General features: G+C 39.6%; 1 protein-coding gene across 2 annotated transcripts in view; it reads left to right on the top strand.

Moving 5' to 3' along the window:
• The first annotated feature begins 17,644 nt into the window (after positions 1-17,644).
• LOC126469772 (kinesin-like protein KIF3B) overlaps positions 17,645-19,764 on the top strand; it is a 136,733-nt gene continuing 134,613 nt past the window's right edge. Inside the window, exon 1 of one of the 2 annotated variants that reach the window (XM_050097002.1) lies at positions 17,645-17,783. The gene's annotated coding sequence lies outside the window, so the exon portion shown is untranslated. The remainder of the gene's footprint in view (positions 17,784-19,764) is intronic. The other variant, XM_050097003.1, reaches the window with a different exon arrangement.

The following is a 19,764-nucleotide window of genomic DNA, read 5'->3' as shown; positions in this document are numbered from 1 at the left end:
TAGATGTATAAATTTATAACTGCGAGTATTCTGAGTCTGGAAAAAAGAGGATGACAGTGCTCCCTATGACCTCTTTTACATATTATGCATAAGACGTTTTATTGTAATTTTAAGATGTTCTTCATGTGAGGGGAGTGCCCCCATATAATCAGACCATATGAAATATGTAACCGGAATAGACCAAAGTATGTCACCTTAAGTTACCCTTAGTTTCAAGATAAGGTATGCCACCCAAGATATTTTTTCACATATGTGATTGACATGTTCCTCCCAATAGAGTTTAGAGTCAGTTTGAATACCGACGAGTTTTACCGACTTACTGCCTACTTCATTTGAGTTCCCATTAAAAGTTGTTGGGCTTTGTCAGGATTGCACAGGAGCTTATTGGTTGCAAACCAGGCCAGGGCCTTATCAAGTGTTTCTTTTGTTAGTTTATGCAGATCTGAAATGTTCTGATGTGTGGTAAGTAGTGTTGTATCGTCAGCATAACACACGACAGGGTGGGCTATGTTTTTACGTAAATCATTAATAGCTACAACGAAGAAGAAAGGTCCAAGGATAGACCCTTGTGCTGATTTCCATTACACACCTGTGCTGATTTCCATTACGCAAGAATTTACATTTCTGACGGGAACGAATTGTTTTCTGTCACTTAAATAAGAATTTATCACAGCTAAAGTGCTCCCTCTCATCCCATAAAACTCTAGTCTCCCTAGTAGTATGCTAACAGGGATCCAATCGAAAGCTTTGCTTAGGTCACATAATACCAGTGATACCGTGTTATTGTTTTCAAAAGCTGTTAAGGTTTGGTCAATGATTTCCAAGATGGCCCCTGTTGTGTTTTTCTCTTTGCGAAAACCAAACTGATTGCTACATAGGATATTGTATTTTTCAAAGAAGCTGCTTAATTGTGTATCAGTGCCTCAAATATCTTTGAGAATATTGGAACAATGGAGACTGGTCTGTAGCTTTGGGTAAGATGTTTGTACCCTTTTTTAAAAACTGGGACCACTTTTGATACCTTAAGTGCATCTGGAAAAACTCCCAAAAACGTCCATTGCAGATGAATTTGTTGCTTTAATACTGTTACTTATTTCTTTAACTGCGATAAAAAAAGTATTGATTTAATTCCTCAGGTTCAAGCAGAGCTGTTTCTGTACATTTTGGTGTATTCCCTTGTTTTATTATCTGCCATGCTGCCTTGCACTTATTGGGAGCCATTTCCATATAGTTTTCCACTGCTTGCCTTTTTTGCCAGAAGAAGTTTAGCTTTGTAGTATTTTTTGCATTTCAGATATGATCCATGAATGTTCACGCTCTGTTCTGCTCCTTGGTTAGCGGGTTGCTTATGCATCTGGTACTGCACATGCATGTTTCCTCTAATTTCTGCTAGCTCTTCTGTAAACCAGTTCAGACTTCTCTTTTTCATTTCACTTGGATACCTAATTTCTTTTACTGTTGAACAAAAATACGATAAATCTGTGTACTTTTTAAAGAAGTTATCAAAGGTAATTTCAGCTTCCCTTTTTCTGGATTGACAATTATATATAAAGTCCCAATCTGCGCTTCCCAATCTATCAACAAACGTACTTATGTATTCTTCCTTTTGTCCTCATCCCATTACTACTTTAGGTTCTTCCATTTTAACTGGCTGCCTCTTACAGAGTGTAAGGAGTAGTGGCTCATGATCTGCAAGTTCACTTCCTGCAAGTCTGACTGTAAAATCTTCCCTATGGAAATTCACAACAATATTGTCTATGCAGTCATTCTTACATGTGGCACGGTTATTTGTACAATAGAGGTCTAATGATCTTAGCATATTCAAAAATGTCCTAGCAACTGGCCTCTGTGTGTTTACTATTTCTATGTTGAAATCGCAACGTATCGCAATTCTTGTTTTACTCTTCAATATCTTCTTAACTATTAATTCAAATTTTTCAATAAACAAATTTACATCACCATCTGGCGACCTATATAGACTAACTGCCACTATATTTTCATTCATTAGCTTTACACAACTAAACTTCCTGTCTAGATCTGAGGAGTACATAGACACATCAATTCTGGAAAGCCTTATTCCTTCTTTGACAATAATTCCAGCACCACCATTCTTTCTCTGTTTTCTACATATCATGTCTCCCACAACATATCCTTGGGGAACAAACATACTTACTTGTTCTTGGGTTAACCAGAGCTCAGATACACATATAACATCTACATGCTCAGTGTTACATAAATGTTCTAATTCTAAAATCTTATTTCTAGTACAGCAGATGTTAAGTTGTAGAAAAGTTAAGTAGTTTATCTCTGTCTGTATTCTTCTGAGAGCAATTTGACTATATACTTGAAGTTGTAGGTATCATCAAGAGTGCCCCAGGGAAGCATGATAGAATAACTATTTTTTCTATGTACATAAATGATCTGGCAGATAGAGTAGGCAGCAATCTGCGGTTTTTTGCTGATGATGCTTTGGTGTATAGGACAGCGTCAAAGTTGAGTGACTGTAGGAGGTTACCAGATGACTTAGACAAAACTTGTAGTTGGTGTGATGAATGACAGCTAGCTCTGAAAGTAGAAAAATGTAAGAAAACGCGGATGAGTAGGAAAAACAAACTCATTATCTGCAGATACAATATTAGTAGTGTCCTGCTTGAGACAGTCATGACATTTAAATATCAGGATGTGTTATTGCAAAGCGATATGAAATGGAATGATCATATGATGATTGTGGTAGTGAAGTCGAATGGTCATTTAGGTTTATTGGGAGAATTTTGAGAAAGTCTAGTTCATCTGTAAAGGAGACCGCTACCAAATATCAGCCAATCCAAAGATGCCTAAATGAAGGTGAAACGCGACATTGAGAAAAAATAAAAATTTAATTCCACAACCAAGACCACTTGTTTCTTCAAGTCAGCATGAATGTTTGGATTTTAGTAGAAACTTCATTGTTTTCCAAGATTCCCTCTAAATTCCCAACTCTGTAAGTAACTTTTGGAAAAATATGTATTTCATCTAAAAGGACATTCACAATTTCCTCATGTGGATGTAACTGATTATATTCTCTCTTAAACGTACATCCTGGCCCGTTTTTAATCCAACTTCACTCTTGATGTCTCCTGGAAGTTTTCTCAAATACTACAGATGGGGTAATGATAACATGCTCAAATTTCAAATGTGGTTGTATGCACCAGGAAATGGGAAAAAAGATACTGAAGAAGCTCTCATGATAGTCTCTAGGGAGTACCGTGGTCGATTAATTAAACTATTTTAAATTTGCTCCTTCACAAACTGTAGCTTTCTAGTAAAACTTGATTGATCACTAATGCATTGATCCAGTGGAGTAAATATCGTCCAATTTGACCTTAATATCCACACAATCGCCACTCTGAAAGTAAGCCTCATAAAATTAAATCATATGAATGTATCACTAACTCCTCCTTCTGAAATTAAGAAAATTATACATTCTTTCAAGAATAAAAGCTCATCTAGCTTTGATGGTATTAGCAATAGAGTACGAAAGATTTGTTCCCATACAATAAGCTTGGTCTTATCTGGAATACGTAATGCATCGCTAACTAAAGATCTTTTCCCAGAGAGACTGAAAGATGCTGTTGCCAATCCCCTATTTAAGAAAGATGATAGGGAGATGTCAATAACTACCAACCAGTTTCACTGCCAACATCATTTTCCAAACTTTTGAGAAGGTGAAGTATTCTAGAATCGTATCTCACCCGTGCTACAATAATATCACCAGGAAATCACAGTTTGAATTCCAGACAGTTGCTCTACTGAGTGTGCCATTCTCATGTTTACTCACCAAATTTTACAAGCGTTAAATAATAAAACAGCGCCGGTTCGTATTTCCTGCAACCAGTCTAATTCATTTGACTGTGTGAACCACAGTATTCCTCTAGATGAATTGAAGTTTTATGGTGTTCAGGATACAGCCAAAATATAGATAAGATTTATTTTTCAATAAAAATTTTCTGGGTTTGTGACTGTATTGTCAAACTGTAACTACAGACGTTTCGGTCCCTGTTGCACGTGACTTTCTTCAGGGTATTTTTATTTACTGCTGAATGAGAACACATTGTTTCTTATACACCTGCAAACGTAGCCGTTTTCCGCTTCTGATAAGCTGTTAAGGCTGAAGGGGAAAGTCTTTATAGATGTTTTTATGATTTCTTTTCGTTGGTGGAAACATGACGTTTTGATTGGGGTTTGCATTATTGTTTGCCATATTTTGTTGTAATTGGTGGAAATAGGCGAATAGAAAACCAGGCAGCAGTTTTGGCGTGGCGTGGTTTTCCTGCTTTCTAGCGCCGGCTGAGGCACGCCAGTACTCCGTGTACCTGCAGCCGCTTTGGTCTCCTGCATGCCTGTGTGTACTGCTTCACGTGAGTTGTCGTCCCATATCGCTGTTATTGCCGGTAGTCAAGATGTCGGAAGTCGGTACCAGTCTTCTCTGTTCATGTTGACGGGTCGCTTAGCTATTTCTGTTGCCTCTCCAATCTTCCTCCTGAAAGTAAGAGGCTGTGTCGCCAGTACACGAGCTTCACCAAAATCAATCTATTTGCCACACTCATCCTGGTGTTCTGCCAACGCTGACTTAGTATGTTCTCTTAGTTGGATATGTCTTTCGTGTTCAGATATCCGTGGAGATAGAGGAGAGTAGAAGGAAACACAAAACATCCCTCTATTACCATGTATTCAAGGTGTCACTGAACAGGTGGACAAAATTCTCTACCAAGCAGGCATCAAGCCGATTTTCCGAAGCAGCAACAGAGTAAAAGATGTTCTTTGCACAACGAAAGATGCAGTTGACAAACGACATGCTGCTGGAGCTTACGAAATCAGCTGTGAATGTGGATTAGTGTATGTAGGCGAGACAGGGCGATTCATCAGCACACGGATATCTGAACTTGAAAGATATAGTCGGCTAAGACAACACACCAAGTCAGCGCTGGCAGAACACCAGGATGAGTGTGGGACATGGCCACCCATCGCTGATTTTCTCTCAGTATTGTTTCGTATGGTCAGCACTTAGTTATTGGTGAAGTATTGTACTTGGTAGTAGGGGATGTGTGGTAGGTTCGCCTTGAACATCAGGCTTACAAAGTGTGTGTGTGTGTGTGTGTGTGTGTGTGTGTGTGTGTGTGTGTGGGTTCTGACATGTGCAAAGAAAATGACTGTATCCAATCGTAAGGATTTGATGTGGAATACTGTGATAGCAAAGGGAAAAGTGAATCAAGCCATAAGAATGGTACAGATATTTCTATTTCCAGAGCCACAGCCGTCAGCAGGGTGTATTAACGATACTTCGCACATTGTGGAATGTCGTTCAATTGAGACCACAATCGTAATATTTAATTGTAAGTACAATGATAAAATACCGGTATATATGTGGCTGGTTTCCTAGGATGATTCTGTCAGGGGATGCGTGGTATGCAGCGCTTGTGGCCTTTGGCAGTAATGATTCACTTTTCCGGCTTACGGCATGAGCTGTCCGAATGGAAAGGCCTGTTTGGATACAGGAATGTACCTGACCTAATTATGTCATACTCTAGACGTCTGAATAGCGAACTAACATTCAGTTTGTGTTGGGCAGCCTTTGTGATAGTGTGTGTTCTCGGTGCAAATTTGATAAGATTCGATATGTATGTTTGTTTGTGCTGGACCATTATTCTCTCCTGTGTAAATTATCTGGTTGACTACTTCCGCACATTTTCCATCTTTATTTGGTTGAGAAAACATCGATTGTGATTTGCACATCTAGCAGGTGAAAGACGGGTTGAAGACACTTTTGCAGCTTCTCTAGACATGAGAAACACCTTAGTTGGTTGTGTAAATTATAAAGATGATTTGAAATCTTTTATATCACCGACATCGGTATTTGCCAGTGGAGATATCAGTTTCCTCTATTTCTTTCGAGTTTTCGTGTAAAGGTCTTCGCAGACGGAATAAGTTTCTAGTTACCTCGCTAAAGCTTTGGGCTTCTAGACAAATAATTTCCAGTCTATATCTTCCGAATTATGCTGTGCAAGCGATTGGTAGCATATTGCTAAGTGCATGATATCGAGAAGTATCGCATAAATGGTATAAAATTCTGGCAAACCATGTGAAAATACATGTGTTCTTGTAATCCAAGAGACTGGAGATGGGTGTGGAAAGCAAGCAACCAAGCAGGTAGTAGCCGGAATAAGTGACGCCTTTGCGCTGAGGGGAACCGACCCAGCCTTTGTACAACAGTCTTCGCGGTATATGTATGAGTGTCTGTTGGTCACTGCTGTGTGTGCTATCTTGAGGGAGGTATAGATTCAGTAAATTGATAGCCGTTAGGGGTATCAAAGATTTTTTTCTTTACGTAGAAAATTATGTGCACTATAGATATTGAGATTCGTTCCAGAACCACAGTGGTCAAGAGGAGACATTTCCAGTATATTGGTCAGTTTCAGACTCGGCAGCATCAGTAATTTGGCGGGTTAATTCAGTAAGGGCCAATCTAAATACTCCATTCATTCACAAGACATCGTTTGTGCTGGGGCATAGCAGCCTCCACTGATTTGAACAAGACGGAGGGCAAGGTATGTATGGAAAGTTGAGAGAGACAAGCTGAAGCAGACCATCCTCTCTAGCGGGATGCTGTCCCTCATCCACCATTGTGGCATTAGGATATCTCCAGACCAGCAGCTGTAGGACACCGAAAATTCCAACCACACTATGCAAACATCTCTCCACTATGTGTCAGTGGGACAGGCTATCCCATTAGGATTGCTAGGAAGAAATCAACCTGTTTTATTCTCAGAAGCATTGTAACAGTGAGTGACATAGTCATAACATAGAGAACCTTTTAGCTGTGTCTGTGAGGGTGAGCCACTATGCAAACATCTCTCTTGTTGCTGGACCCGCAGCTATGCATCATTGCGCCAGCAATGGTGTCTAGGTGAACATGTGTTTCGACAGGTATTTCTCTGGTGTCATGTATGAAAGAGATGCTGCCGCGTCATCCTTGTGGGAGACCAAACTGACACTTATGCATGATTTGGCAGCTGACAGCTGCGTTAAGACTTCACGGGGGCCGCCAGCGTATCCCAACTCCTGGGGGGCATGTGTGGAGTCAGCAGCCTCAGCGTCAGGCATCAGGTGGTGGGCCCATACATGTGAATGATATCGATTTAACTAATCTGCATGATTAATTTGCATAAATTATTTATATCAACATGATGTTAGCGGTATAATAGTTAAGGGGAGGGTGTAGGTGGGTGACATGGAGCAGGACAGCAGGTTAAGTGCAGAACACTAGGTTAATTTGCATAATTAATTAGCATTATTTTTATGTAAAACGCGGTACAATGGTTTAAGGGGGTGGGGTTGGCTGACAAAGATGTGAGCGCCAGAAATGCCACTCAAAAGCGTGTGAAATTCGAAAAGTGTACCAGAAAACGGTGGAAGGACATAACTAAATGCTTAATTTGATATCAAAGGTGGTACAATAGTTAAAGGAGATGGGACTGACATGGAAAACCACTTAACAAAACAATAGGTTAAGTGTCGACAAAGGGCCAAACATTAGGTTAAGACACCTAGAGTACAGTGCCAAGCATTAGGTTTTGCAACATGTTTGCCCCATGTAATTACTCCTTACAAGACCTATATCTTTCCAAATAGCAGAGAATGATGAGCAACAGAAAATCAACCCCTTCAAACTGATTTTTTATAAATAAACAATGTAGTCTTGAATTTCCTGTTATGATATTTCCATATTTTCCATACACTTGTTTAAATAAACAATATTCCATGCATAGTCTAAATCGTTTAAACAATATTCCATACACTGCAATCGAATTCCCTTATAATGACCGATCAACTGAGTCTTTTTCCCGCCATTTTTCGGAAGTGAGGGTGGGAAGGGTGGTGTACCAAACAGGTAAGGGTTAATTAATTGCTCAGTTTAATTAAGTAGTCAATCAATCTTATGAGAGTGAGAGGGGCTATTCCAATAACTCACACCTGAAAGTGTACCTGTAGCAGCGAGGGGGTAGGGAGAGGGTGGATTGGTGGTTTCCTGAGGGGGGGAGGGGAGTGGGAAGGGGTGGGGGGAACAATAGGTTAAAGACCCATCAATCAAAAGGAAGGATCTTTTTAGCAGAACAGTAGGTTAAGGACCTGTCAATCGAAGGAGAACAATAGTTTAAGTACCTATCAATCAACGGAGAACAGTAGGTTTGCCCCTGAGTGCATACCTACCCCTGATGTAGGCCAACCGCCATGTAAGGGTATGTCCTTGTTGCCCTACTACTGTCGACGTGTTAATCTTTCAACAGGCCATAAGGTCGAGCGATAGTATCATCGTCCATCAGATGAGGAAGTGCGACAAACTGCAGCAGATAATCACCAAGGAAGGACTGATGCTGGACACTCAATTGATGGTGGTTAAGCTTTCTAGTCACATTTTAAGCGATACAGCCACACAAATTCCGACTAAAGGGACGAATTTCGCAGTCGCACCAGAACAAGTTCCGAAAGGAGACATCATTGAATCCGTCGAGGCTTCAGTTAGTCATCTACCACAAGCTGAGGTGGAGTAGATTAGACAAGAAATAGTACAGGTCCAGAATCACGCAAAACCTCCGAAACTAAATATCAGCAAGGAGGAACGTCATGCTATCGCGAAACTGAAGGAAAGCTCTCATTTAATAATAACATGAGCAGACAAGAGAAATGCGACCATTGTGTTGGACACTGAAGATTACAACGAACGAATGGAGGATCTTCTGAGTATAAGAAGCTTAAGACCAATCAGGTGACCAAGATAATCAAATCGATGCAAGCACTGCTAAAGCAAACTAGAATGAATTTCGACATGGCCATAAGACTTATCCCACAAGTTCCAAAGACACCAAGGATATATGGTGTACTGAAGGTCCATAAAGATGTCTTTCCCTTACTACCGATAGCGAGCACCATTAATTCACCGACATACAGTCTAGCAACGGTACTGGTTCCAAAGCTCCGACATTTGGTGGGCCACACAAACCTGTACATTAAGGACTCAATCCATTCTGTAGAATTTTTAAAAGAAAAGTGTATTTCAGCCACAGACCTGATTGTTAGCTTCGACGTGAAGTCTTTATTCATTAATGTACCAGTACAAGACACCATGAACATCTTAGAGGAATGCATGACACCCAGTATATGCGAGCCAGGGCACTACTGTTTAACAACCACCTATTTAAGGTGGATAGGGGAATTCTATGAACAGACAGGTGGTGTAGCTATGGGCTCCCCTCTCTCACCTGCAGCAGACATATTCATGGAAACATTTGAAGAAACAGCGCTCCAGTCCGCACCATTATGCCCAGAATTTTGGATCCGAGATGTTGATGATACCTTCGTAATCTGACCATATGGAAAGGAAGAGTTACGAAATTTCCACCAACACCTCAACCAGCAGCACAGCAGAATCCAATTCACTATGGAGATAGAAAAGAATGGGGTGCTGCCTTTCCTCGACATGGACGTTTACAGAAAGTCTGGTGGTAAACTGGGACATAGAGTGTATACGAAGCCAACCAGTACTGACAGGTACTGCTTCCTCTCATCATCACCCTACGCAGGAGAAATCCGACCTTCACACTTTAACCAAGAGGGCTCAGAGGATCAGCGATGAGGAACATTTAAAGGGTTAACTAAAAAACCCCAAGTCAATTTTTGGTACCAGTGGTTGTGGAATCAAACTAATAGATAAAACTATGGTGACAAAAAATGAAGGCAATAGAGGAGAGCATAAGGAAGCACAAAACATCCCTCTATTACCACATGTTCAACGTGTCACTGAACAGATGGGCAAAATTCTCCGCTGAGCAGGCATCAGACCGATTTTCCGAAGCAGCAACAGAATAAAAGATGTTTTTTGTACAACAAAACATGCAATTTACTAACTACACGCTGCTGGAATTTACAAAATTAGCTGCAAATATGGATTAGTGTATGTAGACGAGATGGGGCGACACTTCAGCACACGAATACCTGAATATGAAAGATATATCCGACTAAGACAACACACCAAGTCAGTGTTGGCAGAACACCATGATGAGTGCGGCAAACAGATTGATTTTGGTGAAGTTCGCGTACTGGCGAAACAGCCTCTTATTTCCAGGAGGAAGAATGGAGAGGCAATAGAAATAGCCAAGCGATCCACCAACATGAAATGAGAAGATGGGTACCGACTTCCAACGTCTTAGCTGCCAGCAATAACAGCGTTACAGGATGACAGCTCACCCGAAGCAATACACACAGGTGCACAGGAGGCCGCAGCAGCTGCAGGTACATTGAGTACTGGTGCGCCTTAGCTGGCACTAGAAAGCAGGAAAACAGCGTCATGTCACAACCGCTGCCTGATTTTCCATTCGCCGATTTCCACCAATTACAACCAGTAATGCAAACACCAATCAAAACGTCTGGTTTCCACCAATGAAAAGAAATAACAGAAACACCAATAAAGACTTCTAACATCCCTCTCCTTCATCCTCAGCAGCCTATCAGAAGCAGAAAACAGCCACGTCTGCAGGTATATAACATACGATGTCTTCTCATTCAGCAGTAAACAATAACACTCAGAGGGTCACTTGCAACAGGGACCAAAATGTCAGTAGTCTTACGTATTGACAATGTGGGCACAAACGCTGAAATTTTTTTTAATGTGACAATGGCCGTGGAACCCTACGTTTATAATGTTCTATCTGACCAAAAGAATGCAACAAGTTGTACTTATTGAATCAACCAATATAGTCTGGGAATGTAATCCTGCCTGGAGAGAAATCATGTATAGGGTGCCCCAAGGCTCAATCATAGGTTCAGTATTGTTCCTAATCAATGTAAACGATACTCCGTCTAGTATAGAAGAACCAGATTCCTTCTTTTTCCTAGGTGAGATTAGTTTTCTAATACAAGTGTACATATAGAAACAGAAGAAATGGTAAACAATGTTCTCAAAAATATCAGTAACTGATTCATTTTTGCACATTGAGTGGTACTACACCAGTGATAAGTGTAACATATGGTGAGGAAGTAAAAAATAGTGTGGAAACTTCGAAATTTTAGGTGTCAATATTGATGAGAATTTAAACTGGAACAAGCTGACTAAGGAACTCCTAAAACGACTTAGTTCAGCCACAGTTGCACTTAGAATAATTGTAGATCTTGGAAAGTAAGCTGAAAAATTTTCCTTTTTTTTAATTCCATGATGTCGTATGGAATAACGTTTTGGAGTAAATTATCTTTAAGGATGATAGCTCAAAAATGTGCTGCAAAATGATATATGATGTTGTTGACGTATGGTTAAGGAGTTGGGCGTTCTAACCACTGCTTCCTATTATATTTACTCCCTCATGAAGTTTGTTGTAAATAATCCGCTACAGTTCAAAAGGGGCAATGATGTATATAATGTAATACCAGAGGGAAACATCATATTCATTACTCCACATTAAGGTTGTATTCAGCACAAAAATGGGTGTGCAGTGCTGTAATAAAATTTTTGATCACTTACTCAGGGATGTAAAATGTGTGACAGACAGCAAAGTAAAATTTGAAAAGGATCTGAAAAAGTTTCTCCTTGCTAACTCCTTCTATTCAGTAGGAGAATTTCTGCTGTTGCAATGAGTAGAAGGTGGTGGACAGGTATTACTAACTCATATCTGCATGTTTCTTTTTTTTAAAGAAAGGAAAAGAAATAAAAACTTGGAAGTTTTCAGCATGTAGCCATATTAACTAATGAATTTGCGATGTAAATGTAAAATAACTCATTCCAGATCATTACGATTTATTGTGCAAATGATCTATGGAACATGAAACTAACCAACTAACTACTCATATGTAGAAGTCTGTGCGGATGGGGATATCTGCGGATATGTGCTGTGTTTGTTACTTGGCGGATGAAATCGCGACCGGCGCGGGTATCCGCAGGTCATCTGCGAATAATGAGCAAGGCATCTGCCCAGTACATATGTTGCAATGTTAGTTGAAAACTTCAAGTTTGTTGACATTCTTCGAATCTTGCAGGGCCTGGGTAGAGTGGATGTCTGTTGTCCTCAGCCCCTGGCTACAAGCGACGTAGCTGTACCCAAGAGACCTGCGCCTAATCCGTTTCCGCGACCGTGTCTTTTGTGTGGCCTGTGAAGTGCTCTCTGCGCGGCAAACCTGCCCACTGTCTACCAGACAGGTGCCCGTTGCAGTTTTCCGCTGCCTTCAGTTAGCGCTTTGTAGTGACCGAGTGACAATGTGCATCGTAGCAAATATCAGTGAGAGTTCTTTCTTTAAATGAACACCATATCGATGGATACAATTTCGTGTAAGGTGAAAAAAGGTGATTTTACATTAGTGAAGGGAAACAAATTTGAAAAAAATTCGGATACGTATTTGATGGCAACGAAAAGATAAAAGATATAGTGGCTTGTTTTGCATGTAAAAAAGTATATTTCTACACTGAACACAAAAGTGGAACTTCAAATTTGCTAAAACATTCGTGAGGCTGGACAAAGTAGCATAATTACTTATTTAAATACCAAGAGAGGCGTGAAAGTTCCTGAAGTTCTGCCAAATTTGAAGACAGCCGCGACAGAGAAACTTATCAATCTTGTCAGCAGAGACATTTTACCAATCGAAGTTGCGTGTGGATCTGGGTTTCTCGAGACGGCACAGTTTCTTATTGATGTGGGGACCAAGTACGGTGCAGTGGGTGCTAAGGAACTGCTACCTCATCCAACCACCATATTCAGAAATTTGAAGGAAACGGACGATCGTTTGCGTGAAACTGTTTCCACAGAAGTGAAGAATATATTCAGAGGTATAGGTGGAGCACTAACTGTCGATTTATGGACTGATTCGTACCGTAAAATAAATTATATGGGAGTGACTGCACATTATGTCAATTATGAAGAAGTGAAACTGGAGGATCGAGTGTTGTCCATCAGAAATTTTGAGAGTGAGTTTAAAAAAACAGGAGAAAACATTAAACTTGAATTAATTAAGATGCTACAGTCGTTCGACTTATTCAGTGCTGTGAATAACATCGTGTTCGTTTCGGATAGAGGCCCAAATATTGTGGCAGCACTTCGCCAGTACAAGAGGCTCTCATGCTCAGCACACATTCTTAATACTGTGTTGGAGCACACGATTCGAGGAGACGCGAGTCATGAGAAGAGTGGCGTGCAGCGACTAATAAACTCCTATGGAGCTATCACAACTTTCCTTAAAAGATCTGGTCTTCAGAATCGCCTTCAGAAGTCGTTGAATGCAGATCTAGACATATGATGGAACAGTAAATTGGATATGTTTAAGTCTATTAATTCACAATGGTTTGAAAATGGTTCAAATGGCTTTGAGCACTATGGGACTTAACATCTGTGGTCATCAGTCTCCTAGAACTTAAAACTACTTAAACCTAACTAACCTAAGGACATCACACTCATCCATGCCCGAGGCAGGATTCGAACCTGCAACAGTAGCGGTCACGCGGTTCCAGACTGAAGTGCCTAGAACAGCAAGGCCACACTGGCTGGCCACAATCGTTTGAAGTTCTATCAATTTTTTCAGAGAAAAATCAAGATAATTTGATTGATTCTATAGACAAGAGGATGTTGGAAGATATAATAACCTGTCTGACGCCATTTAAAATAGCTTCTTGTGATCTCGAAGCCTCCAAAACCCCCACGCTTTATTTATGTGTGTTGTGGAAGTTAAAACTTCTCTCCTTCCTTGAAAAAAATGATGGCGACCGCCCATTTCTGATAGATTTAAAGAGTACAGACAAATCTATTTTGATCAGCAAATGGGACATAACAGTAACCCATTAACTTGCAAAATATAAAAACCTAAAATTTCTTAGCAGTGCCGAAAAAGATGAAGTTGTAAAGGAAGCGAAAACTTATATTACGAGAAATTGTGTACAGTTAAAAGATAAGGAGGAAACAACATCCGGAATTCCTGCAAAAAAAACAGAAGTCTGACGTACTTTTTAATGAATTTGAAGATTCCTCAGAAGATGAATCGACGAGAGATCTTGACTTTGTGTCAGATGAAATTCTCAGATATACGAATGATAAAGTCCAGTTTTCGGAAGGCATCGACCTGATAGCTTGGTGGCATAGACGTGAAAACGTCTAACAGCGTCTTTCCAAACTCGCATACTTCGTGCACTGCATTCCAGCGTCCAGCGCGCCATCTGAGAGAAGCTTCTCTACTGCGGGACAAATAATGCAGGACCGACGCACGTCTTTGAAGCCACAGACGATTGATGACATCATGTTTCTGCATAGTAAAGCAAAAAGGTACTTGTACAGCTTCTCTTACTTCACTGAATTTTTGGGCTTATCTGAATTAGTTACAATTTTTTTTCATCTGATTCTTTCTTTTACAGAATTTGAATCAGAAGCAAGCAGAAGATGAAAATATTTAATCTGAAGCCTGTGAGTTTTTATTGTATTATTTATAGTAAAGAATTTCCTCGACATATTGTTAGTATTTTTACTATTCCCAACAAGAACATTTAAGTAGCATTAGGTAAAAGAAGGAAATATTTAACAAGCAATTTGTTTTGCTGTAATTTTCATATTAAAGAGCTCAATTTTAAGTTTTTACTCTTCGCAACAAGAACATTCAACAGCTAACACGTCAATATTATTAAACTAGGTAATGATGATCTCTTAAGTGCCTATCTAAATTTTAGCGTGCACTAGAGTAACATTTGCAGCCGCCGAGAATTGTCGCTCTTTGTGAACAGTGAAACAGCCCGGCTGGAGTGGTGGCACGGCGGGCCTTGTAATTAATTACAAGTGGGACTTCAATCTACAGCTCACTACCACCAACAAGCTGTGACTGCAATAGCCCGTGAAAGATTATTCTGATCACATTGAAAACTTACAAAATATTCAAATCATCCAAAATAGTAATGTGTCTTTTAATTTACCAGCCAATTAGTAAAGATTAGGGCTGAAATTCGTAACAAAATTGAACATTTTAGCTGTAACTCGGTATTGCTTAACAGGGAACAGTTCCTAACATTTGAAGTTATGGGACAGAATTTTTTATATAGACATCTTGAAACCGTTTGCAGTTCCATTAAACTCTGAAAAAAAAACAATTTTTTTTTAATATTGAAAGTATTAACTGCGAAATCTAGTGCAAATTTTGTCTTAGTAATTTAGACCAATGTTGAGGATGTTTTAAAGTGTGAAAAACTTTGTTTAGTTGAGAATGAAACAGACATTACATTTATCGCTAGGTCTTAATTCGATAAATCAGGCAAAAGGTGAGGTTCGAGATTTCAATCGTATTTTTAGCTAAATCTAAATGGACTCCTAATTTCTATAACCTCTGATTTTGTTGTCACTGTTTGGAAGACGAGTTGTTTCATCCAGACAACGTCAATTATTGCTGGCAGTTTAACTTTTTCACAGGTGCGCCAGCGTTTTGCAGTGTAGGCCTAATACTGTAAATATTTTCACCTGGAAATGATGAGGACTGAACGCGTAAGCTATAATATAATCATCAGCTGACATGAATGGCTTCAAAATTTGACACATCTAAGCAGTGAGTACAAAAAAACTGTCAGTAAATGCTGCAATGTGCTAGTAACAGTTTAAAACCATCGTCATTTTCAGCTGCCTTGGCACAAGAGCAGGAAATATAATTGTTTCTATACACGTATTTTCATCATTTAATACTACTACATTGAATTTAATTTTTTTAAATAGCATTTCCAATCTCACGAGATCCGAGCCGCTACTGTGTGGTGCTGCTCTGGAACGCCAATGCTTTCCTGTTTGGAATGGTCTGCTTTAGAATAGATATAGAGCATTTCCTGTGATTTAAGAAGTCAAAAGTAGTTAAGTTGTCGCAGAAATGGCACCTAACAATAACTGTGTCATTACATACCATAATTCTAAATACTACTGTCTATTAATTACTCATTCAAAACTTAAATATATGCGGATGTGGATAAGGAACTTGCGGATGCGGATTAATTGCTGCGGATGCGGTTGCGGATTAGGACCTTGCGGATGCGGTGCGGATTGAACTTTTCTTATCCGCGCAGACCTCTACTCATATGGTAATTTAGATTGCCTGACGCAAAGTAGAATATCAGTTAATATTCATCTGCAGTTGTTGGATGGCAAGTTACAGCTGTTCAAATATATTTCTGCACTGAAATCCCTTAAAAGCTTCATAGAACACAAAATAAATGGGTTGTCTTTGACACAAAGACCGTAAAATAATATGAAATCCGTGAAAATCTTATAGGAAAAGTCACTCAAACGTAGCTCTTTTACTCTATTCTTGAAATCGGCATAATTTGTAATCCAGCCCTGGTCACACCTTCGCTAAAATTCTGTCCCCCCGATGCAACATCTCTTTTGCGCTGTCCTTTAGCAATTTACATTCAGCAGTAAGATGAACAGACATGGAGGATGTTTGTCCAGGAAGAAAGAAGGAGGAGCGTCTGGTGTTTAACTTGTGAACTGTCCTACTAACTGTTAGCACAAAAATATCTAAGTGCTTCTCGGCGAAATGCACAGTATAAAGTACAGAATTCTTCCAAGGTATAAAATTTGCACGATGGATTGCTTGCAACTACTTAGTCCGGATATCTGCAGCTTTTTTAAACGAAGATGTTGAAACTGTCATACTGGAATTTTGAGCTCAGTTCCTGTGCTTGCAGAAAAATAATTATGAATTAAGAGTGGGTACACCTTTTTTGCAAGTACATGAATTATTGTTATGTTTATCACCTAAACACGTTTAACGACAGTTGTGGCATCATCATCAGTGGTTTTTTTATTTTATTTTCCTTTTATTTTATGTTGGCTGTGTCCTAGGCTGCCAACCAAAACCTGTCACAGGTCTAAATTAGTACATCATGTCATTATAGTATTTGGCTATTCTTTAGCTGTGACAGGTCTGTTTTTATGTACCACACGTGTTCTTGTGTAGTTGAGCCGAACATTTTCTCCTGTTAGTTTGTAAATATCTTGTTGTGGTGCTATGGCACAGCAGGTACTAGACCGATATATCTTTTCCAGCAGCAAGAAAAACATACTACTCATGATTAAGTAATGAGTGTTTGTAGCTACTTACGTAGTATTTCCATCAGTTTGTGGCCTGTTTCCTAACATAAAGATAAGCAAGTCTCAAAACAATTCAAGGAAAGCTCAGACTGTTGCTAAATACTTACTGAACGCATGAATCCTGCACTGGAATCCTAAGGGACTTCGTGACGTCACGCGGTCTGCCTGTTAGTTGTTGCAGGCTTTATATCCCGTAGGCTACGGCTTGGGTCGTGTCTATACACCACATCTGCAGCCATCTACAGCATGCACAGACATTTGCGCAAATATCTGCGTACATACATCGTTGCGTGTGGATGGGCCTTACCAGAGACCACGTCTTAGTAGCCGACTAGCCCATTTGGGTTGGAAAGATCATATCATGACAAATTTGTAAATTGCTTACCCTGCACAACGTTCCCTAGTGATCTAATCGCACCTGGACATATTATTAATATAATAATCCCTAATAAATAGGGAATTGATTAACTTTATATTAAAAGAAACCACTCGGTGAGTGTGTTATCTCTGCAGATCCGTTTGGGAAGTCTTTGGTGTCTGTTTGGTTATTGACAGAAAGTTTAACGAAGGAAAACTGAGTGTGTTAGGAGATGAATATTTTTGCAAAAAGTCGGAAAGGCATGTGAAGGAAACGTCGGGGTTGAGACACCGTTCAAATGGGTATGTGCGTTTTACTGACGTTCAATGAGTGTACATGGACCTCCTTTGTACATTGTAATTTAACATTCAAGAAGTCGACTGCTAAGCGTCATTACAAATTTCATCGCATTGTAGGCAGTATCGCTTATTTATTGCTACTGTAGTGTGACAATCCTTATAAGCTCTCTTCAAACTCTTATGCCTTATAACTGATTGCGTTTTTCTTTTAAGAGATCATAGAAATAGAGCCATTTTGGCTTTTTTGTGTGACATATTTGTTAATAACTCATTTTCGGTGCGTCACTTGAGTATTCTTGTATATCTTGCACCAACTGATTTGGTGATATCCCGAAATGTCTCGAGTAAATATTCCCCCCACGCGAATGTGGCATTTGATACTTTTTGCCGTTGAATGTCAGCTGTGCTCATTGCATATCTAATAAGAGGCAGCCGCCTGTAACATAGAAAGACCAAATTTGTTCACTGCCTGTCGTATATGGTCTTGATAAATTGTACGTTCGAATTAGAAACGAGGAATGGATCCGTATAATCATTCTCGGAAACCTGGCGACCCATAGATGTAAACCGGCTGTCAAAGACAAGGCAGGTTCATTGTAGTTACAGGTTCTCCGCCAGACTTGGTTACGTACACGAACTTTTTCCTATGTGAAATGCATGGCTGATTGTCATCACCAGTGTTTAACTACACAGTTGCAGACGTTACCTTTCGTAGCAAGTTTGATGCAATTGCCCATTTTTACTCCATTGTTGAACACTGTTGTCGCTCTTTAATATCATTTCTTTGAAAATAATACAAAACTAATCTGAATTGCCGGAGGAGGGGGGGGGGATTTTTAGTTTGCTTCATCAAATGTTAAGATGGAATCATCGTTGATTGAAATTATGACTTACATTCTAGATGAGCTGGCATCAAATCCCTGTGTGTCTGCCCAGATTTTAGTTGTACCCTTCAGTCACTTTTAGGACAAACATAGCATGGTTCTGAAATGCCACTTGTAATTTTATCATGTCAGTGGGAGTGACTCTAAATTGTGGAAGTCGTAGATACTCATGTAGGACAATTTAATAGCTTTTTATTTGTTAGCAAAGATGACACTAGCAGGGAAAAAGCCAGCCTGTTGAAATTACCAATGTCACTCATTACCAAGATCTAGTTGCCAATTTCTTTCACTGTAATGAATCCTTACATAAGAGTGGGCTTCAAAATCTTGTCAGAAAATACAGATACATCTGTGCTTTACAGCATCAACAGCATGACAGGAACACACAAGTGATCATAGGAACAAAACTGGAAAACATGATAAATTTAATAAATTAGTTGCAGTGGCTTTTCTCTGCAGCGGCTACGTAAGTATTTCTTTATAAAGAAATCAGAGTTGCTGTTTAGAAATGAATATTGGCATTGTGGCACACATCAATAATTTTGTTTTAACAAATATGATGTTTTTCTGATTGTTACACATATCTTTGTTGTGGTTACAGTCATGTTCTTGTTCACAAGTTGTAGCACCTGTATTCCACAAGCCATATTCAGATATCATGGGTTCCACTGTTCCTTCCTGCTCCTCCACTCCATACCCCTTTCTCCTTTCCTTTCCTGTTTCTTTTATGAAAAGAGAGCATGAAAAACAGTTAGCACTAAACCCTAACATGAGTCTGAATTTCTCTGATTTAACCATCATGGCCAGGTTCTCAGATGTCTGCAGTAAGAACTAATATACTGCCTAACACTTACTGGATTGCACACCCTGAATTTTAACACCAAGCCTGTTGGCAAAACACAGCACCTCTCTTTTAGCATCTGCCATCGAGGTGGATGAGAATTTTGGGTTAACAGAAGCTTTCGATACTGCTTCAACTTGTGCTCCCATTCTTTCTAATAAAAAAAGCTCTTTGCCAGATTGTCTTTATTTATCTTGTCTAATATGGGTCCCATACTGAGAAGCAACAGTCCAGAATCGGTCAAGTGACAAATTTATAA

Source organism: Schistocerca serialis, chromosome 3 (genome assembly GCF_023864345.2).
Source record: "Schistocerca serialis cubense isolate TAMUIC-IGC-003099 chromosome 3, iqSchSeri2.2, whole genome shotgun sequence".
Lineage (NCBI taxonomy): Eukaryota > Metazoa > Arthropoda > Insecta > Orthoptera > Acrididae > Schistocerca > Schistocerca serialis.
Note: the sequence above shows the minus strand (reverse complement) of the source record. Positions and strands in the feature narration are given on the sequence as shown.